Genomic DNA, 24,215 nt, shown 5'->3' with positions numbered 1-24,215 from the left:
CACTTCATAACTTTCACATACTGGTCTTGGTTTTGTCCTTAGGAGATGCATCAATAACTAGGGCCACTACCCAATTCTCCAGACTGCCTGTCTAGGGATCTTTCCACTGAGGAACGAGAAGCCGGGGCTCTTCAAAGTTCACCTGTTCCTGGTTTCAGATGCACCATTGTTAAAAATAGTGTATGAAGGAGCAGGGGCAAAAAGGATGTAGAGATAACCTGGGCCAAAATTTACCAAGGCATCAAGCTAACTTATGAGAGGCCAGAAGATTAGCACTCCCTTTGATAAGGGTGGAAGACATCCTAGTGGCCTTTATAACACATATATAGTTAAGGTATTACCATCTACTCTGTGATAGTTAACCATGCTCAGGTGCTATATTTTAGGGGTGTTACTCAGAGTTAGAGTATCTTGATACCCCCCAAAAAAGAGCAAATTAGCCCTCCTTGTAGGAACCATGTATCTCAACTCAAACCAAGAAAATCTACTAATCTTACCTAAGGGGAACATCCCCAAAGGTCAGCTGAAAATCTAAGACATGCCCAGAAACTGACTTCCTCTACATGTCTGCAAGAGGTTTTCTCCTCCATGGAACTGGCCCCAAAGAGAGTCTGGAGATGTACTCATTCTGTCTCTTAAAGGAAACAAGATTGGGGAGGCAGTGAAGTGTCTTCAATAGAAATGTGATATAATGAGGCAATGGAGGCCCAAAGATGAAATCAACTAATCCAAGATTACACAGTAATTTAGTAGCATTTCCTTTAGGACATTCCGTATTCCCTCAGAACTGGACTACTACCTTTTTCCTGTATTCAGTTTACCAACTCTTGCTTCCATTCAGAGGACAACACTCAGTGAAAACATTCCATCTTCATCTCTATATTTCATGCATCCTTTCATCCTTCAAGGCTCAGCTCCAGTGCCATCTCTTCTGTGTAGCTTTTCCCATGTTACCTCCTGAAGAAGTTTTCTCCCTATTCAGAAATTCCTAATTTCAAAATTCCAAATTCCTAATTCCAAAATTCAGAACTTCATCCTTTTTGCTCAGTTAATCTTTGCCTGGTATTATACTTACTAATGTTTATGGCAAATATTCCCCCACACCCTGGTAGAAAATATATTCCTTGAGATCAGAGACTGGGTCATTTTTCATCTTTTTTATATCTAAATTTCCTAGTACAATACCTGACATATAGGAGAGATGGAAAGAGATAAATAGAGATAGAAAGAAGAGAGACAAAGACAGATTCAGAGACAGAGAGAGAATGAGAGAGAGACAGAAAGACATAGACAGAGACAGAGACAGAGTCAGAGAGAAGACAGGCATACAGACAAAAATAGAGAGTCATTGACAAAGACGGAAAGAAGATAAGTTCAGGTTATGCTGAACAGCTTCAGTTGGCTAAACAAGCTCCTAGTCTCCCAGGCAGAATTTTCCCTCTGCAATGTATATGCTTAGCTGATATGCAAATTTATCAGACAGTCAATGGTTAATAAAAGTTTGTAGAAATGAATTGGATTATGTCTCCATGTGTATATTCCTATATCTAAAGTAAAACAAATCAGTGGATACAACAGAATAAAAGAATGTACTAATTGCAAAATTAGTGCCTAAGGACTTCTGGAGCAGTGAGGTCTCCAAAACTTCCTCTTCCTTCTGTGGCGAGTATTTCTCAATTTCGTGTTTGAATTTTGATGTCACCTTTGATTCTTCTTTTTCCCTCATCTTCCATAAGAATCAGTCAATAATTTCTGTTAATTACATGTCCATAATATCTTCACTTCTCTATTCCCTATTTAAGGGAACAACCACCATATTTAAGCCCTCATATCACCTACTAAAGCTAACCAGTAGCAACTCCATTCTCTCCCTCATTCAAACCATCCACCAGGCCACCAACAGATTTGTTTTCTTTATTCATGTCATTCCTCTTCTCAACATCCCCTAAATATCTCCTTATTACCTAATAAAAAAGTTCAAACTACTTTTGCCTAGCATTCAAGACTCTTCACAATTGATCTTTCCTCTTAACTTGTCCTGCACACCTCCATATTCTCTATGCTCTAGCCAAGTCAGATTTGGAGCTCTTCCCTGAATATGGTTTATACTTTCCCACCTCTGTGCCCATTTACTTGTGATGAACTCCCTACCTCTATTTGTTCAATTCATGTTGTTGTTGTTCAGTCATTTCAGTCACAACTGACTCTTTGTGACCTCATTTGGAGTGGTTTGTCATTTTCTTCTCTAGCTCATGTTACAGATGAGGAAACTGAGACAAAGAGGATTAAGTGATTTGTCCAGGGTCACACAGCTAGTAAGTGTCTGAGGCCAGATTTGAACTTTCATGTTCCTTATTCCAGACCTGGTGCTCTTATCCATTGCACCACATAGGTGCCTTTGTTTAATTAGTACCCATCCTTTGAGACTCGATTCAAATACCATTACCTCTAGGAAGCCTTAATTGATCTTTATATTTGGTAATGATCTTCATTCCCTTACACTATTTTTAAAGAAGAAGAAGAAGAAGAAGAAGAAGAATGAATATAGTACTTTAAGATTTGTTAAGGGATTTCATATATGTTTTCTCCTCTCATCCTCACAACAATCCTGTAAGATAGGTGTTATTACTAATCCTCATTTTACAGATAAGAAAACTGAGGCTGAGAGAAGTTACATGACTTGTCCAGGGTCACACACTAGTTAAATTTTTGAGGCAGGATTCAAATTTAGGTCTTCCTGCTTCAAATTCCAGTGCTCTATCTACTATGCCTTACACTTGTGATGTATTCATTGTTATAAATATATGTCAAAGTCCCCTAATGAGCTATAAATTTCATGAGAGCAGGGTTTATGTCTAATTCAAACTCCATGTTTTCTCCAATATCTAGAATACTACTCTGCACAGTAGAAGCCATTAATAGTGTCCATGTAAGATAGAGTTCATGGGATCATAGGAACTAGAGCTGGAAAGACATCACAGATATTATCTGCTTCAACACCCTTATTTAACAAATGAGAACACAAAGCACTGTGAAGCTCTTAGAGTCCGATCAGACATTGAAGATGTCAAGGTCCTCCACTGTATCCCAGGCCATTGTTTTAACTTTTCTTTTGCCACTGGACTTAAGTGACTCTGGAAGAGAGAGTGAAGCTGACTACTTGACACAAGTGCCTCATTAGAATCTAAGGCATGCAAAAATCAAGACAGCACCCATGATGTAATTGATCTTCTTTGAAAATAAAGGACAAATGGGGGGCACAGCTAAGATGGTGGAGTATAAGCAGTGACTTGCTTGAGCTCTCCCCCAAAGCCCTCCAAATACCTGTAAAAATGGCTCTAAACAAATTTTCAAGCAGTAGAACCCACAAAAAGACAGAGCGAAACAAATTTCCAGCCCAAGACAATCTGGATGATTGATCAGAAAGGCCTATCATGCAGGGTTGAGAGAGGAATCTAGTTCAGCATGGTTGCACAGGCAAAACAGGCCTCAGCAAAACTGGAGCAGCCCTCAGAAGACTGAATCATGGGCAGTTGTGGCAGTTTCCAGACTTCTTAACCCACAAATGCCAAAGACAACTTTTAAGGTCAGTAGGAAAAGTCTGTGACTACAGTGAGAGAGAAGTACGGTCCCAGTCCCAGGCCCTGTGTAGCCCCAGGACTGCAGCTGCTTCCTGAGCTCTTGGCCCAGAGACTGAGGGGGAATCAAGTGGCTGATCAGAGGGGGATTTCAGGGATCTCTTTGCTGGTGCAGGATTCTCTTGCTTTACCTGTGCTTGGATCTGGGTCACAGTTCAGGGTGGCAGCCCTGGGGATAGGAGGAGTGCTGGCATGGTGGAGCTTGTAGTGGTGGTAGAGAGGAAATCTTCCTCATAGTTCCAAAGCAGAAAAGAGTGCTTGTGGTCACTCATAGACCAGAGCACAGGCCAGGAAAGGAATAAACACCTTGCCCCTTATCATACCACCTTGGAAGAATTGAAAATTTACAGGTCCCTAGAAGTATCTCTGAAAACAGCTGCACAAAACCCCCAAAGCTTGGAACAGTACATTCTCCACACTGGAAGCAGACACCTACCTTAACAAAGAGTTTATAACTGAAGTAATTGACTATGATCATGACCAAACCTCGCAAAAACAGTCAGACCATAGAATTTTTTCTTTGATGACAAAGAAGATCAAAACATACAAACAGAAGAAGACAGCAAAGTCAAAGCTCCTACATCCAGAGCCTTCAAGAAAAAGATGAATTGGTCCCAGGCCATGGAAGAGCTCAAAAAGGAGTTTGAGAAGTAAGACAAGTAGAAGAAAAACTGGGAATAGAAATGAGAGTGATGCAAGTAAATCATGAAAAACAAGTCAACAGTTTGCTAAAGGAGACCAAAAAAAAAAAATACTCAAGAACACCTTAAAAAATAGCCTAACCCAAATGGCAAAAGAGGTCCAAAAAGCCAATGAGGAGAAGAGTGTCTTAAAAAGCAAAATTAGTCAAATGGAAAAGGAAGTCCAAAAGCTTTCTGAAGAAAATACTTCCTTAAAAATTAGACTGGAGTAATTGGAAGCCAGTGACTTTATGAGAAATCAAGACACTGTAAAACAAATTCAAAAGAATGAAAAAATAGAAAACAATGTGAAATATGTCATTGGAAAAACAATTAACCTGTAAAATAGATCCAGGAGAGAGAATTTAAAAATTATTGGACTATCTGAAAGCCATGATCAAAAAAGCACCTAGAATATCATCTTTCAAGAAATTATCGAGGAAAACTGTCCTGATATTTTAAAACCAGAATACAAAGTAGGAATGGAAAGAATCCACTGATCCTAAAAGAGATCTCCCCCCCAAAAAATAACTCATAGGAATATTGTAGCCAAATTCCAGAATACCCAGGTCAAGGAGAAAATATTGCAAGCAGCCAGAAAGAAATAATTCAAGTATTATAGAAACACAATCAGGATAACACAATATTTAGCAGCTTCCACATTAAGGGACCAGAGGACTTGGAATATAACATTCTGGAGGGCAAAGGAGATAGGATTACAGTCAAGAATCACCTACCCAGCAAAACTGAGTATAATCCTGCAGGGGAAAAAATGGACATTCAATGAAATAGAGGACTTTCAAGCATTCTTGCTGAAGAGACCAGAACTGAATAGATAATTTGACTTAAATACAATACTCAAGAGAAACATGAAGAGGTAAACAAGAATGAGAAATCATAAGGGACTTATTAAGATTAAACTGTTTACATTCCTGCATGGAAAGATGATATTTGCAACTCATTAGACCTTTGTCAGCATTAAGGTAGTTGGAGGGAAAATTATATGTGTGTAGATAGATAGATAGATAGAGGGCACAGTGTGAGTTGAAGATGAAGGGGTGATATCTGGAGAATAAAATTAAGGGGTGAGAGAGTATTATATTAGGAGAAGGAGAAAGGGAGAGATAGAATGGGGTAAATTATCTTAAATAAAACAGACAAGAAAAGGCTTTTACAGTGCAGGGGAAACAGGGGAAGGTGAGAGGGAATGAGTGAATCCTATTCTCATAGAATTTGACTTAAGGAGGGAATAACATACACACTCAATTGGGTATGAAAACCTATCTTATCCTATAGGAAAATAGAGAGGGAAAGGGACAAGAGAGCAAGGAGATGATAGACTGGAGGGAAGATTAGAGGAGGGGGTAATCAGAAGCAAACACTTCTGAGGAGGTACAGGGTCAAAAGAGAGAATAGAATAAATGGGAGGGGTGGGATAGGATTAAGGGAAATATACTTAGTTTTTTCACAACATGACTGCTATGGAAGTGATTTGCATGATTACACATGTATAATCTGCATGGAGTTGCTTGCCTTCTCAATGAGGGTGGGTGAGGAGGGAGGAAGGGAGAAAATTTGGAACCCAAAGTTTTAAAAACAAATGTTAAAAAATGTTTTCACATGCAACTGGGAAATAAGATATACAGGAAATGAGATATAGAAATTTATCCTGCTCTACAAAAAAATTGAAGGGGAAGGGGATAAGAGAAGGGGGGGAGATAGAAGGGAGGGCAGATTAGTGGAAGGGGTATTCAGAATGCATGCCATCTTTAGGTAGGGGATGGCATGAGATAGGAAGAAAATTTGGTACTCAAAATCTTGTTGAAGTAAATGTTGAAAACTAAAAATAAATACATTAATACAATAAAAAAAGGAAACAAAGTATAAATATCTGACTGCATACTGTCTTGGGGAGGGAGGTGGAGAGAAAGGGGGAGAAAATTTAAAACTCTAAAGCTTATGGAAGTGAATGCTGAAAACTAAAAATAAATTAATATTAAAAAAAAAGAAAATGAAGGTTGAACAACAACAGCACAGTGCCTGGCACAAAGTAGGTATATGTATTGAGTTGAACTGAATTGAATTGAAAACAAATGTCTGTGAAGAGGGTTGATATGATAACCCACGTTTACATGGGGACCAAACTAGATGGACTAGTATATGAACCCAGGTACTCTGACCATAAGTCCCTTCCCCCTCCCCTGCCCTATTCTACATCATTTTTCATGGCTGGCTTAGTGGAGATGGAACTTGAACTGAACCTTGAAGGATAGGTGAGAAATTTCTATGTACTGAAGAAAAGAAAGGAAATGCAGGAAGAGGAGAGAGAGTCTTAATGGGCACCTGAGTACTAGGGACTTAGGGTATCATGAAAAGTCATTCTAAATCAATACACAGATTAACAACCTTGATATTTTAAAAGAAGTCAAAACAAATTCTTCCCTCACACACATACATACTAATGAATTTTCCAATCAATGAACATTTCCCTAGATCAAGAACAGCAATTAGCCAGTTTTAGATTCTACCTCATCTAAGACTTGCTTACTTGCTTGAATAAAAAATGTCACTTCAAGTAAGATTGTTTTTCCTACAACACAAACCATTCACTGGTTGTGTCTATTTGCCTAAAATGTATGATTTGGAGTACTCTGAGTTCCCTGATAAGGAAATAGAAGAGATATCATAATAGAATATTTAAGGCATCTCAGAGTTCAAACAATGTCAGAAACAAATAAACTAAACCACATCTGAACAAAAATAAAGTCTATATGACATACCTGACCAGGGGATTACCAGCTTATTTAAACCCCTCCATTGAGGGGAAACCCATTACCCACTGAAGAAGCCCAAGGCATTTCTTTTTTTTTTTCTTTTTTCTTTTTTTCTAGATCCGATTATTGAGATTTGGTTGTGTGTGTGTGTGTGTGTTCAATGAGAGAAAGCCAAAATCTGCTTATACCCATTGTTCTTTGTTCTGCCTTCTAGGGCTAAGCAAAATAGGTTTAATTCCTGGACAAATAAAAGAAAAAATTCACATGGAAGTTACTGGATAGGATAAAATAATTTTGCATTCACTAAAGCAAGAGGTTAAGAAAAGTCTGTCAAAATAAAGAAGCAAACAGTAGTGTCAGGCAGAAGAACCAGAGGACAAGGGGGAAAAAATTCAACCCTTAAAAAAAAATCAGTGGCTGAAAGCTATTAAGTTCACTCTTCTAGTTCAAAGGGACTGGAAACAGCAATTTGTCAGGCAGCTGTTGTCACTCTAGATGCCCACAGTGGGTCTCTTTGAAGCCCTTGATTGTCTGCAGAAGGCCCTGGCAAGTCTTTCTCTTCTAAGGTCAGTATTTCCTCACTTTAGCACATTTCTGTCACAGTAATTGCGACTCTTCCTAATTCAATCAACAAAAGTGCTTTTCTTCAGACTCCAAGTTGAAGTGATGTCCATATGTTCTAACTCTGTCTACACAACCCATCTGATTACTCTATTGCCTTGGATGGACTGAAGTTCTGGCAGCCTCTACAGAGAGAGAGAGAGAGAGAGAGAGAGAGAGAGAGAGAGAGAGAGAGAGAGAGGAATAGAAACAGAGACAGAGACTGAGACAGAGACTGAGACAGATGTACAGACACAAAGACACAGAGAGACAGAGACAGAAAGGGAGGGAGGTACTGAGAGACAGAGACAGACAGAGAGATATATAGGCAGAAGCAAAGAAACAGAGAAAGAGACAAAGAGATAGAGAGAAACAGAAAAAGACAGAAAGAGGGAGAGAAAGAGATAGAGACAGAACAAAGAGACAGAGAGAGAGATAGTGGAGAAGATGAAAAAGACATGGGGAGAGAGAGACAGGCAGGCACAGAGAGACACAAAGACAGAGACAAGAGAGTCAGAAAGAGACAGAGATGGAGAGAAAGAAACAGAGGCAGAAAGAGAGAAAAAAATAAAGTGATGCAGAAAGACATCAGAGAGACAAAGACAGCAATACAAAAACAGATAAAAACATAGAGATAGGGCAAGAGAGACAAAAAGAAGAGAGAGTGAAAGAGGGAGGTGAAAGAAAGGGAGAAAGATGGGGAGAGAAGAGAGGGGGAAGGGAGGGGAAGAGAGGAGGAGGGAGGCAAAAGAGAGAAAGATGGAAAAAAGAGTTGAGGAGAGAGGGGGAGAGAAAGCAGGGTAGAGAATCTAAAAGAAATCTTTCAGTCACTTAAGATTTATGGAGAGGGATAGAGTACATCTAAATGCCTACCAGGGCCTGTCAGTTTAGGACTGTAGTTTTTTGTTGTTGTTGTTTTTTGTTTGTTTGTTTGTTTGTTTTTTATGCCAGGACAGCCAGGTTTAGAGAGCATAGCAACAACCAGTCTTTGTATATCCAGTTTTACCACACTAGGCAGCCAAGATGGATGCAGGATATAACAATAGCTATAACAATTGATATTTCTATAATACTTTCCAACTTACAAAAGACCTTCCCCACAACTCTTTAGGTATTACAAGTATTATTATCCTTGTTTTACAGATGAAGAAACTGAGGCTTACAGAGATTAAGCAAATTGGTGTAAGTCTTACCTATTAAATATGGTAGAATGGATTTGAACTCAAATATATCCTCCACTCCAAATGGAGTATTCTTTCCCCTGCAAAATACTGCCTTTCCATAATATTTTGCAAAACAAATGATTTTCCGTTTGTTCATGGACACTATGTAGATGGAGAAGCGATTGTACCATCATGAGGCTGTGCCAGAGAAAAGTAGAAAAAATCTTTGGATGATAATATCTGACATTTACATAGAACTCTTAATGTATGCAAAACCATTTATACACATTGTGGCATGTCAGCCTCTCAACAGCCCTGGAAGGTTAGTACTGCAGATGGGTACTCACTATCTCCATTTTACATGTGAGGAAACTGAGGATCAAAATGTTAAGTGAGCTCTGGGTGATCACCCAAATAGTCAGTGTTAAAGGTAGGATTCAAACCAGGTCTTGTCTGACACTCAGCCCAGCACTCTTTTCACCATCCCACAATCTCTCCAGAATCCTGGATACAGGTAGTCACTCTGTGACCCAAGATGGTTCTACCATGTCCTCCTCACTGGTGTTGCTTCAGTTCTGGCCCTAGCATTGTGCCGACTATTGCTGTTGCTGCTACTGCCAATGAACAGTCCAAGTCAATGGCATATCTTACTTGTTCAAAGAGTGTTAAAGAGATCTGTTCAAGACATACAAATCCCCAATGTGGCTTTATCCTGGATGTAATAAAAAAAAACTGAAATGTCATTTGAAAAAATGAAGAAATTTGGGAAGGAGACGCCCACCTAGTGAGCCACTTTGTGTGGCTTTAGAAGACATATCCGTAAGGTCAAGTCTGTCAGTCCTTTCTTCTTTATCCAGCCATGCCTATTGGGCCAATCATCTCAATAAGCAAGGACAAACCAAAAATAGCTTGGGGCCAATTCAGAGTAAAAGGAAAAGATTCAAGGCACTCCAAAAGCTAAGCAGAAGGAGAACTCACAGAAGATGGGAGAATGCCGTGCTGATAGCAAAGATGTGGTTTGGAGAAGCTCGAAGGACAAGTGAGGTGGGCCTCATCTGAACAGCTGTGTACCAGATGCCATTGCCTTGTAGCCTCTGGGGATGCATTTATAGCAAGCAACCAAAGAGAGGATATGGTAGAAAGAATATGGAGACATATTTTCCCTGTTACATACATATGACTTGGGCTGGAGGAGGGGAGGAGGTGGGAGAATAGGATGGAGCAAAAGAAGAGGAGAAAACATGAAGAAAGTAAGGTGGGAATTATCTGAAGCACTTCAAACAACAGAAATAACATGACGAGCACTTTCTTGTGTGTACCCTCCCGAGTAGAGGGGATCAGTTGACATGTGCACTTTGGAATCCCCACCACAGGGTGGTCATTAGTTAAAACATACTAGGACATGTGAACCCTGAGTGCTATCACAGGGGTGTCTTCTGGAAAGGGGAGTTTGCTGAGGAGACTGTCCCATAGCTTACACAAATATTAATTCTCCCTCCATCAGGCAGAGAGCTGTCAGTTACCTGTCAATCAGTCAATAAGCACTTAGTAGTGCCTATTATATTCCAGGCTCTGTGCTGTGCTGGAATAAAGGTTTGGTTTTTTTTTTTTGAGCACACATTTCTTAATTCAGAAACAGAGGTCTAAGTCTTATTTGATAAAAAACAAAAGAATTTTACTTTGGAATCTGAAAAGGCATTAAAAAGAAGAATTCAGTCCCCACAATTCTCAGTGATCTGAATTCATGCTAGAAAATGGTGGCTTGATATGCATTCCTTAGAAGTAAGGCAGAAGGTCCATTCAAAGGTTTTAAATAAAGTTTTCATCATTTCTCTTTCAATGTCGTACGTGTGTGCATGCCCAATATCCCACTATTGTATATGTCTCAAAAATGGGAGGGAAATACCCCCCCTCATGTGGAATTGGGCGTACTGTCTACATCGAGATAATACAGTGCATGGGTCTATGTGTCATTGTCTCACATTTATTTATTAATATCCACAAGGAGACAGATTTCACAGCTATAAAGTCTTATAATTGGGAAAGATTACTGCCTTTAGCCGCATAATGGATGATTTTGAGTGATCACAAGGGGACACATCTCCTGGGATGATATAGTCACATAGTCAAACAAAACAGAAAATTCATGGGCAAATCAGCACTCAGACTTGTTCTATCTTTATTCCTTTTGTCCTCTTCTTTCAAAAGATGAGTTGGTATCTCTACTTCTCTGCTTCTGATCTATACTTCAAGGTCTTTGAGCATCATATAGTTATAGTAAATAAAGACAAATTGGCAGGGCTGAGGGAAGACAGGTGCTCTAATACACGGTAGGTGGAGTTTTGATTTGATTTAAATATTCTAGAAATTAATTTGGAACCATACTCAGAAACTTCCTAACTGTGAATCTGTGAACTTAGTGATACAACTACTAGATATATACCTCAAAGAGGTGAAAGGCAGAGAGAAAAGATTCATTATGTACAAAAATACTTATTGCAGGATTTTTTGTTGTAGCAAATAATTAGAAACAAATTGAGTGCCCATAAATTGTGAAATGACCAAAAATGTGTTATATGAACATAATGGAGTATTATTATATTATAAATAAGACATAAGATGGAATCAGATAAACTAGAGAAAACTAGTGTGAACTAGATGAAATGAAGAGGATCAAAAGAACAATTTATACAGTATCATAGGGAGAAACAACTTCAAAAGACCATAGGACTCTAATCATCATTGCTCATAACTGAAGAGAATTGATGACATATTACACCACTCACCTCTTGACCAAGAAGAAATGGATTAGACATGATCAATGTGTTGATTTGTTTTTCTTGACTGTGATTATTTGCTAAAAAGGTGAACCTGGGGAGGGGGTGTTGTGTTGACTTAGTGGGTAGTGGTAGAGACAAAAAAAAAGAGTAACAATAAAATATCAGAAATACAGAGAACCAAAAAGTATAAAAGGATACACAAGCAGGGCAATTTTGTTACTTCCATACTATTATATGCTTTAAAAAAAACTAAACATAATAAAAGTTCATATGAGAAGTAAGCAAAGTGTTACAGTACGTTTTACTTCATAACAAATATTTCTGTATTTCTTTGGAGTTTTTGCAATTGTATCAACCATGTGTTCAAAACTAATGGTTTACTTAACAGTCACTCATATTGGCTATGATTTGCTCCACAACACACAGGACAACCATCTAACATAATTAAGAAGTACTCCAAAGTTATCTGTTAGTGAGTGTGCTATTCCTCCTCAATGACCTAGTTTAGTGGAGGAAGTAGAAGTAATGTCTTAAGCCTAGATGTGACTACAATGGCAGGAATTTCTATCACCCTATTGTAGCAGGTTGCTAGGTATATAGTTTTGGTCACTTGGGCATTTCAGCACCTCTCCAATGATTGGTTTTGGTACTTTGTCTACTCATATGAGATTCACTTATAATGAATTTATGGACTTAACACAGTTAAAACATATGTGACGGTATTCAAGTTTCATTCTTACTCACAATTAAATGATAAGCCAATGAATGTTTCTTGCTGACCTCAGTATGTCTTGGATAAGTATCTGGCCTTCTAAAGATGAGGGATGTGTTAGTGTAAGAGAAACAAAGACCCTCTTGGATCAGGAGACTTTGGTCACTAACTGGCTCTGCAAGCCTTTTGCTCTTCATTTAAGTCCTTGGGGCACCATGAGGATTTTATTTTCTAATTAATTAGGGAATTCCATTAGAAGATTTTAAAGGTTCTCTCTGATTCTATGGTTCCATCTTTTCATGAATATTCTGATAACTGAGAAGTAAAAGATCAGTCACCATGCTGCCCAGTTTGATGTTTCCAAAAGACCTGCATGTTTTTAATGGTGTGAAGAGCAGGTAAGTCACAAGAGGTAAGTTTCCTGTTGCCAAAGCATCGTCTATGGGCCTCTGATATTTCCTCCAGATTTTGAGGAAGTTGGCAAGTAATTGCTCAGGCACATCTGGTATCCAACTGGTATTCTATGATTTTGTGGATCCTGGGTTCCTGTTGTAGGCCAGGTGAAGAAAGGCCCTGACAAACACAGATCAAAGGACTCTAAGTGTTGGTTACACACCCTGTTGTCCCCCAGGCACTGGGTGCCCATTTGATCTGGCCATCACTATCATATTAAACTAGATGAGAACATCCAACTTATTTCTCAATCAGGACCCTCAGAAATGCAAAAAGATGTTTTTTTGAGGTTGGGTGCGCCACTCCATTGAAAAAGTCAATTCACTTTTTCCAGATGAGCCCTTCCTTTCCCCAGAATGGGTCCATATGGAATTAGCTCAAACTGGAAGTAAATTGGAAGTTACAGTTCATACCATTTGAGAGTTGTTGAAAATTTGACTTGCTTTGGAATAGACCCATATAAACAAGGAATCTGAATTGATCAAATTGGACCTTTCATCTCTCTTTTCAAGCCTTTTCCCCAATCCCATGTAGATTCACCTTAGAGGGTAAGTTTGAATACATTTTCTTCTCCAAAAAGACTTTTTTTTTATCTGTTCTTAAAAAAACTTGGCCGGGGGCAGCTAGGTAGCGCAGTGGATAGAGCACTGGCCCTGGATTCAGAAGGACCTGAGTTCAAATCCAGACTCAGACACATAATACTTACTAGCTGTGTGAACCTGGGCAAGTCACTTAACCCCATTGCCTAGCCAAAAAAAAAAAAAAACAAAACCAAAAACTTGGCCGATCACAGTGTTTCAGAAAGAGATCTAGGAATTTGAGTGGATTGTCAACTCAATATGAGTCAAAGATGTGATATGGCAGCCAAAAAGCTAATGCCATTTTAGGTTTCATTGAGAAGTACAGTGTCAAGGACTAGGGAGGTAAATATGCTGCCTTACTAAGAACACATTTGGAGTATTGTGCTATGTGGTATGTTCTCGGTAACACATTCAGGGAAGGACACCAATATACTGGAGAGATTCCAGAGGAGGGCAACAAGGATAGCCAAATGCCTGGGATTCATGCCATAAGAGAAATTTGAGATGCTTAACCTAGAGAAGACTGGGCAAATAATGAGAATTGCCTTCAAATACTTAAAAAGCCATGATGTGTAAAAGGGATTAGATTTGCTCTGCTTTGACCCCAGAGACCAGAACTAGAAAGCAAGGGGTAAAAGATACAAAGATATAAATTAGGCTCACTATCAAGGAAAGACATCCTAATAGCTGAAGCCATCCAAAAGTATAATAGGATACTTAAGGAAGTAGAAGGTTTCTGCTTCCTGGAGGTCTTTAAGTAAAAAGTGGATCACGGTTTTGTTTTTTTTGTTTTTGTTTTTTGGGGGTTTTTTTTTGGTATGTCATAGCTGGGATTGATTGTTATGTATTGATTGGACCAAATGACTACTAAGGTTCCTTCCAAGCCTGAGATTCTGTGTTAACACTTCAGTCCCCAAACTGTATAAGGTAGGATTCAAACCTTTTTTTTTTTAATTCAAGGATACCTGAAATTCCAGACTTGAATTGGGATGCTGCCTCAGATATTAATTGTGTCTTGATTTCCTTATCTGAAAAATTGGAATACTAATAACACCTACCTCATAAGGTTGTTGTGAGGCTTAAATATGTAAAATACTTTATGAATTCTAGCCATTATTAATATTAATATTGAATAGGCTAGTGGTTCTGAGGCTGGTTCAGATGAGAAAATTTATAGGGGCCTTCGAGCACATTCAGATTTCCAGTTTTCCTGTCTCTAAAAATGCATGCCACCCAGAAGCCCAGGTAAATGTTTATTTGGCCTCTGGGGATAAGGATGTTCACCCCGATTCTGGGTGAAGCTGAACCTAGAACATTTATATACTCCCAAAGTGAAAACTGAACCTCCTCCTTCTTCTTCATTTGAAAATTCCTGTTACTGTTTCTCAGATGTAAAAAGTAAAAAGAGATATTTTTAAAAAGTCAATATGAGATGAAGAGTAGAATTTTTTGTCAAAGATATGTGTATTTATATGGGCAATGTTAAAAAATAGTGTCTTTCTTTGCCCCTCTCTGATTTGAGGCCAAGGTATGTTTCTTCCACGCCTATCCTAAATCTTAATTTTGCCTGGGTCCTGTGGGAGCCTGGTGTTTGAATAAGTCCAAGAAACTTGGTTTAATGGCCAATCTTTTTTCAATGGAATCCAGTCAACAATCAGAGAGGTCAAAATGATTGCTCACCTTCTCTTTGAACAAGTTTAAGGACTGAATTTTTCCAACAGGGCTTGACATACCTGCATAGACACATCTGTTTTCTCTGCCACCACCCCTCCCCCTTTTGCATGCACAAATAAGGCAATTGCATGTGCACATGAGCACCTGTGTTTACACTTACCTGCTTTGGCCAGACACATTTATTTGATCCCCTTCACATGAAGGGGTTTTGCACACAGCCCTGAAAACATGATCATGTTGGTCCATCCTCTCTCCTCCCTAGTGATTTACTCACCACAAAATCACCATAGTCTATTGATGCTTTATTGTGTGCTGTTTAAAGATTAGTTGATGGCCCTGCTAAGATCTGTTTTGCACCTGTAAGCAGGCCTCATAAGATGCTAAAACTGTCAGAATAATCTCTTGGGCCAATGGTTAATCAAATCTTTACATGACAGGGTTACTCTAGAGGAAGTACTTTTCAAGGCAGATGTTTCAATCCTGTCGTGTCTTATTTTTCAGGATGGCCTCTGTAAAGTGAAATTTGTTAAATGGGGCCTATTTAAAGGGGCTTGCCTCCCTGAAAAGAGGGAAAGCCACCTGGATCTAAAGAAAGCAGGAATGGTAACATGAAATGTGATACTTAATGCACAAAATTTCTAGTGCTTTGTTCTGACCTCAAAAAAACACAGAAAAATCCCACAATATTTTGTTTACAAGAAAGACATTTGAAGCAAAGAAATACATGCAGGGTAAAAGCAAAGAGCTGGAGCAGAATCTATTATGTTTCAGCTGAAGCAAAGAAAACAAGGGTAGTGATCATGATCTCAGACAAAGCAAAAGCAAAAACAGATCTAATTAACAGAAATAAGGAAGAAAACTACATCTTGCTAAATGATGAACCATAGACAATAAAATCATATCAAATCAATACTAAACATACATTCACCAAATGGTATAGCAACTAAATTTTTGAACAAGTTGAATTAGTTACAGGAAGAAATAGAAAACAAAACTATATCAGTAGGGGATCTCAACTTTCCCCTCTCAGAACTAGGTAAATATAACAAAAAATAAACAAGAAAGAAGTAAAGGAGTGAATAAAATTCTGGGAAAGTTAGATATGATAGATCTCTGGAGAAAATTGAATGAGAATAGAAAGGAAAATACCTTTCTCAGCAGTACATGACACTTCTACAAAAGTTGACCGTGTATTAGAACATAAAAAAAAAACTACACAATCAAATGCAGAAAAGCAGATATAGTAAACACATCCTTTTCAGATCTTTTTAAAAATTTGTTTGTTTTTTGATGAGGCAGTTGGAGTTAGGTGACTTTCCCAGGGCCACACAGCTGGTGAGTGTCAAGTGTCTGAGGCCAGATTTGAACTCAGGTGCTCCTGACTCCAAGGCCAGAGCTCTATCCACTGTGCCATTAACTGCCCCTGAGATCTTAATGTGATAAAAAAAAATACATTCAACAATGGACAATGGAAAGAGAGATTAAAATTGGAAATTAATTAATCTAATCCTAAAAAAACAGGTGGGTCAAAGAACAGTTCATAGAAAATATGGATAATTTCATTATAGAAAAAGACAAAAATGAGACAATATCCCAGAATTTATGGGATGCAGCCAAAGCTGTATTTCAAGGAAAATTTATATCTCTAATTGCTTAGATCAATAAAATAAAGAAAAAGTAGATCAACGAATTGGGCATCCAGCTAAAAAACTAGAAAAAGAATAAATTAAAAATCTCCATTAAACACCAAATTAAAAATCTTGAAAACTTGAAAATCAAAGGAGAGATTAATAAAATTGAAAGTAAGAAAACTATTTTATGAGAAAATAGATAAACCATTTATTAATTTGATTTTTTAAAAAAAGATGAAAACCAAATTAATAGCATCAAAAATTTAAAAAAAGTGAATTCATCACCAAGGAAGAGGAAATTAAAGCAATTGTTAGGAGCTATTTTGCTTAGTTATATGCCAATAAATTTGGAAACCTAAATGAAATAGATGAATATGTACAAAAATATATATTACCCAGATTAACAGAAAAACAACTCCGTGTTAGAAAAATAAATTGAACAGGCCATCAATTAAGTTCCTAAGAAAAAATCCCGAGGACCAGATAGAATAACAAGCAAATTCTACCAAACATTTAAAGAACAATTAATCCTAACACTATATAAACTATTTGAGAAAACTGGCAAAAAAAGGAGTCCTACCAAGCTCTTTTTATGACACAAATGTGATGCTGATACCCAAACCAGAAAGAAACAAAACAGAGAAAGAAAATTACAAATTTCCCTAATGAATATTGATGAAAAATTTTAAATAAAGTACTAGCAAAGAGATTATACCAATACATCACAAAGATCATACACTATGACTAACTGGGATTTATACTAGGGATGTAGGGCTGGTTCAATATTAGGACAACTATCAGCATAATTGTCCATATCAATAACAAAATCAACAGAAATCATATGATTATCTCAACAGATGCAGAAAAAGCCTTTGACAAGATACAGCACTCATTCCTATTAAAAAATACTAAAGAGCATAGGAATGAATGGAGCTTACCTAAAAATGATAAGTAATATTTATTTAAAATCATCAGTAAGCATTATCTGTAATTAGGATAAACTAGAAACCTTCCCAATCAGGGTTGAAGCAAGGATGTCCATTATCACCTCTATTATTTAATATTGTACTAAATATGTTAGCTATAGCAATAAGAGAAGAAAAAGAAATTCAAGGAATTAGTATAGCAATGATGAAACAAAACTATCACTCTTTGCACATGATATGATGATGTATTTAGAAATTACTAGAGAATTAACTAAAAAAACTACTTGTAATATTTTATAAGTATATTAGATATATTTTATTCAGGTTTTTTTGCAAAATGATGTTCAAATATATTCATATTTATTGAATAATTTCAAATATATTGCATTCAAATTCTATCTATTAAATTTAGTCATTCTATACTTCCATGAACATTTATTTTTATATATATTTTTAATTTATTTATTTTTAGTTTTCAACATTCACTTCCACAAGATTTTGAGTTCCAAATTTTCTCCCCATCTCATCCCTCCTCCCAGCCCAAGATGGTATGCATTCTGTATACCCTTTCCCCTAATCTGCCTTGCCTTTTATCTCTCCTCCCCTTCTCTTATCCCCTTCCCCGTCTATTTTCCTACAGGGCAGGATAGATTTCTGTACCCCATTTCCTATATTTCTTATTTCCCAGTTGCATGTGAAAACATTTTTTTAACATGTGTTTTTCAAACTTTGGGTTCTAAATTTTCTCTCTTCCTTCCTCACCACCCACCCTCATTGAAAAGGCAAGCAACTTGATATAGGCTATACATGTGTAGTCATGCAAAACACTTCCATATTAGTCATGTTGTGAAAAACTAAGTATATTTCCCTTCATCCTATCTCACCCCTCCCATTTATTCTATTCTCTTTTTTGACCCTGTCCCTCCTCAGAAGTGTTTGCTTCTGATTACCCCCTCCTCTAATCTTCCCTCCAGTCTATCATCTCCTTGCTCTCTTGTCCTCTTTCTCCTCTATTTTCCTATAGGGTAAGATAGGTTTTATACCCAATTGAGTGTGTATGTTATTCCCTCCTTAAGCCAAACTCTATGAGAATAGGATTCACTCATTCCCTCTCACCTTCCCCTGTTTCCCCTGCACTGTAAAAGCCTTTTCTTGTCTGTTTTATGTGAGATAATTTACCCCATTCTATCTTTCCCTTTCTCCTTCTCCTAATATAATACTCTCTTACCCCTTAATTTTATTCTCCAGATATCACCCCTTCATCTTCAACTCACCCTGTGACCCCATCTATCTATCTATCTATATCTATCTATCTATCTATCTATCTATCTATCTATCTATCTATCTATCTATCTATATCTATCTATCTATCTATCTATCTATCTATCTATCTATCTTTCTATCTATCTATCTATCTATCTATCTATCTATCAATCTATATGTATTCATACATATAATTTTTCCCTCCAACTACCCTAATACTGACAAAGGACTCATTAGTTACAAATATCATCTTTCCATGCAGGAATGTAAACAGTTCAACCATAATAAGTCTCTTATGATTTTCTCTTTCCTGTTTACCTCTTCATGTTCCACTTGAGTCTTGTATTTGAAAATCAAATTTTCTATTCAGCTCTGGTCTTTTCATCAATAATGCCTGAAAGTCCTCTATTTCACTGAATGACCATTTTTTTCCCATGAAGAATTATACTCAGTTTTGCTGGGTAGGTGATTCTTGGTTGTAATCCTATCTCCTTTGCCCTCCGGAATATTATATTCCATGCTCTGCGGTCCCTTAATGTAGAAGCAGCTAAATCTTGTGTTATCCTGATTGTGTTTTCACAATGCTTGAATTGTTTCTTTCTGGCTGCTTATAATATTTTCTCCTTGACCTGGGAACTCTGGAATTTGGCTACAATATTCCTAGGAGTTTTCCTTTGGGGATCTCTTTCAGGTGGTGATCAGTGGATTCTTTCCATTTCTATTTTGTACTTTGGTTCTAAAATACCAGGGCAATTTTCCTGGATAATTTCTTGAAAGATGATGTCTAGACTCTTTTTTTGATCATGGCTTTCAGATAGTCCAATAATTTTTAAATTCTTTCTCCTGGATCTATTTTCCAGGTCAGTTGTTTTTCCAATGAGACATTTCACATTGTTTTCTAATTTTTCATTTTTTTGGTTTTGTTTTACAGTGTCTTGATTTCTCATAAAGTCACTAGCTTCCAATTGCTCCATTCTAATTTTTAAGGAAGTATTTTCTTCAGTAAGATTTTGAACTTCCTTTTCCATTTTGCCAATTTTGCTTTTTAGGGCATTCTTCTCCTCATTGACTTTTTAGACATCTTTTGCCATTTGGGTTAGGTTATTTTTTAAGGTGTTCCTTTCTTGAGTTTTTTTTTGGGGGGGGTCTCCTTTAGCAAACTGTTGACTTGTTTTTCATGATTTTCTTACATCACTCTCATTTTTCTTCCCATATTTTCCTCTACTTCTTTTACTTGTTTCCCACACTCCTTTTTGAATTCTTCCATGGCCTGGGGCTGATTCATATTTTCCTTGGAGGTTTTGGATATGGGAGCTTTGACTTTGTTGCTTTCTTCTGGTTGTATGTTTTGATCTTTTTTAACAAAGAAAGATTCTATGGTGTGACTTATTTTGACCTTTGTTTGTTCATGATCCCAGCCAATTACCTGAGTTTCAAACTCTTTTTTAAGGTAGGGGTCTGCTTTCAGTGTGGAGAATGTACTGTTCCAAGCTTCAGGGCTCTGTGCAGCTGTTTTCAGAGATACTTCTAGGGACCTGTAAATTTTCAGTTCTTCCAAGGTAGTATGATATGGGGTGAGGTGTTTATTCCTTTCCTGGACTGTGCTCTGGTCTATGAGTGACCACAAGCGCTCTTTTCTGCCTTGGAATTGGGAGGAGGATTTCCTCTCCACCACCACTACAAGCTCCACTCTTCCCCCAGGACTGCCACCCTGAACTGTGACCCAGATCCAAGCACAGGTAAAGCAAGAGAATCCTGAACCAGCAGAGAGATCCCTGCACCAGCCACTTGATTCCCTCTCAGTCTGTGCTCCAGATTTGCTGAGGCCTGCTCTGCCTGAGCACCCATGCCAAACTGCACTCCTCTCCCCTCCCAGTGTGATAGACTTTTCTGATTAACCATGCAGGCTATCTTGGGCTGCAAATTTGTTTCACTCTATCTTTTTGTGGGTTCTGCTGCTTTAGAATTTGTTTAGAGCCATTTTTACTGGTATTTGGTGGGGTTTGGGGGATAGCTCAAGCAAGTCACTGCTTTTACTCTGCATCTTGGCTCCACCCAATCATTAACAACATTAGTGAAGTTGCAGTATACAAAATAAACCCAGATGAATCATCAGCATTTCTATATATGACCAACACAGTCCAGCAGCAAGAGATAGAAAGAGAAATTCAATTTAAAATAACTGTAGACAGTATAAAATAGTTGGGATTCTACCTGCCAAGAGAAACCCCAGAACTATATGAACATAACTACAAAATACTTTTCACCAAAAAAAGTCAGATCTAAACAATTGGAAAAATATTAATAGCTCATGGGTAGACTAAATAGATATAATAAAAATGATAATTCTACCTAAATTAATCCATTTATTCAGTGTCACACCAATTAAACTATCAAAAATTATTTTGTAGAGCTAGAAAAAATAATAACAAAATTCATCTGAAAAAAATGCTTAAGGATATCAAAGGAATTGATGAAAAAAGAATCCAGAATAAGGTGGTTTAGGTGTGCCAGATCTCAAACTGTAGTATAAAGCAATAATTATCAAAATGATCCCGTACTGGCTAAGACATAGAGTAGTGTGTCAGTGGAATAGATTAGGTACAAAACACATTGTAGTAAATGACCTGGGTAATCTAGTATGTGATAAACCCAAAGATCAAAGCTTTTGGAACAAAAACTCATTGTTGGACAAAAACTGCTGGGAAAACTGGAAAACACTATGGCAGAAACTAAATATAAACCAACATCTCACACTTTATACCAAGATAAGGTCAAAATAGGTACATAATTTACACATAAATGGTGATGCCATAAACAAATTAAGAGAGCATGGAATAGTTTATCAATCCTATTTATGGATAAAGGAAGAATTTAGGACCAAAGAAGATATAGAGAGCATTCCAAAATGTAAAATAGTTCATTTATACATTATTTATAAACCCATTTTCTTTTACATAGCACATGGTTCCATGCACATTCCTAAAGCCTTCCCATTCTTGTGCTACTTTCCTCTTTTGTATCCTACTGCCATCCTAATTTATTATTTTCCCCTTCCCAAGGCTGTGCTTGTCCTTATGTTTGCTTCATCATCTTCTTGTCCTTGCTCTAACTTTCACTGGTTGTTGCTTTCTCTTTCAGTTGGTACCAAAGTCTTTACTTTATAACTTCATCATTTTCCCTTTGTTTTCTATTTTCATCTTTCCTATGGTTGGTGTGGCTCCTTGATGACTGACTGATTGACAATGTTTTGATCATTTAATTAGGTTTAACCCATCAAACATTTATTAAATGACTGATATATAAGTCATTGAATTAAAGACTAAGGATACCAAAAAACGTCCCTACCCTCAAGTACCTTACAGATGTATAAATAAAAGGCAACCTGAGGATGGAAAGGGCTTTAACACTGGCAAGGATCAGCAAAGGCTTCATAAAGCAGATGCCATCTGAGATGAGCCTTGACAGGAGATTCCAAAATGTAAAAATAATGAGGTAAAAATTATAATGAGCATTTTATGATGCTATAAGTATTGCAAAACATTTTACATGTATTGCCTCTTTTGACTGTCCCAACAACATTGTGGAATTGGTGCTATTATTAGCTGCATTTTATAGATGAGAGAAACAAGGTTGGGAGAGGTTAAGTGACTAGTAACCACATGATTTGTAAGTGGTTAGTAAGGCAAGACTTGAACTCAGGTTTTTCTGACACCGAGTCCAGATGTTGAATGTTGAGGTTGCTTATGAGTAAGGCAGCAAAGTGTGTGTGTGTGTGTGTGTGTGTGTGTGTGCGCGTGCGTGCACGCATGTGTGAGCACACACTCACACAAGTATCTATGTGTAAATATTTTATATGTGTGTATATATGTGCATTTCTGTTGAAGATATACGTATTTCTGTTAAATATCCTCATCAATAAACCACTGTAATTAATCAAGTTTAATGTGTACTTTTCTGCCTTCCTGTTATCTATATCAATAGATTTAAATATAGATAAATTTTCACTGAATATCCTTAATAATAAATCACCACATATAAATATATCTATCTATACATGTGTATATATCTATACCTATCTAAAGAGAGAAATATATATGTAGCAATACATACACAATGTGTATGTGCATGTACACATACAAACACATCTGTACATATATGTACATACACACGTGTATATATGTAAACATATGTGTATGTATTTCTGTTGAATATATATGTATTTCTGTTAAATATCCTTATCAATAAACCACCATAATTAACTAAATGTTGAGTGTCTACTTCTCTGTCTTCCTTTTATCTATCTGTCTATCTATCTATCTATCTACCTATCTATGTCACTTCTGACTCCCCAAGTCTGAAAAACACTAGCATACATCATGGCACAGCATCAGCCTTTGATGGGGGCTATCTGCCAGTTCTGAGAAATTTGGGGTTCATTAGTTACATGGTTTTCAGGAAGTATGTTCACTGTTAGAGCTTGGCGTGAAATCTGCTGTCCCTAAAGAGTCTTCTTTTTCTTTGACTCAGGTACCTTCTGTCCAAGGTGAGTTGCTGCAATGGGCTAAGTGAATGTGTAAGGTTTTTGGTCTTCATTTTGGTTTTGGTTTCTATTTGCATGAGTCAGCAGAGTGTTGAACCAATCAGACTCTATAATTAGTGGACAGAGTGCTAGACTTTGAGCCAGGAACACCTTAGTTTAAAGGCTGCTTCAGACACTAGCAATGTAAATCTGGGCAAGTCACTTAACCTCACATCTGCAGTTGCATCATCTGAAAAATGGGGATAATAAAAGCTTATAGAGTTGTTGGCAGGATCAGTAATATAATATCTGTGAAATACTTTGCAAACTTTAAAGTGCCAGAGAAATACTAGTTCTTGTTGTTGTTTCACATTACAAGAGAGCCAAGGAAGAGCCTTAGGGTACACCCATACTTAGAGCAAAGGAAAATAGATAATAAGTCAGCAAACAAAGCTAAGAAACAATGGTTAGACAAGTAGAGTGAAAACCAAACAGGAGTCAATGACTTCTTTATTCTTGTTGAGTCATTTCAGACTCTTCATGACTCCATTTGGGCTTTTGTTGTCAAAGATACTGGAGTGGTTTGCCATTTCCTTTTCCATCTCATTTTACAGAAGAGGAAACTGAGGCAAATAGGTTTAAGTGACTTTCCCAGAGTCACACAGCTAATAAGTATCTGAGGCCCAACCTGAACTCATGAAGATGCATCTTCCTGATTCCAGGCCCAGTGCTCTACCCACTGTGTTGCCTCATTATCTCTTTATTTCAATATAACTGGCTTCCTTTGTGATTTTATGGACTTTATTTTATGCAATTCA

General features: G+C 37.3%; 1 non-coding gene across 1 annotated transcript; it reads left to right on the top strand.

The window, feature by feature from the left end:
• The first annotated feature begins 246 nt into the window (after nt 1-246).
• LOC114026756 lies at nt 247-374 on the top strand. The gene has a single exon (XR_003567164.1). It is a non-coding gene; the product is annotated as a U6atac minor spliceosomal RNA (small nuclear RNA).
• Nucleotides 375-24,215: the final 23,841 nt, after the last annotated feature.

Source organism: Vombatus ursinus, unplaced genomic scaffold (assembly GCF_900497805.2).
Source record: "Vombatus ursinus unplaced genomic scaffold, bare-nosed wombat genome assembly UNPS02014841.1, whole genome shotgun sequence".
In the NCBI taxonomy this organism is placed as follows: Eukaryota; Metazoa; Chordata; class Mammalia; order Diprotodontia; family Vombatidae; genus Vombatus; species Vombatus ursinus.
Note: the sequence above shows the minus strand (reverse complement) of the source record. Positions and strands in the feature narration are given on the sequence as shown.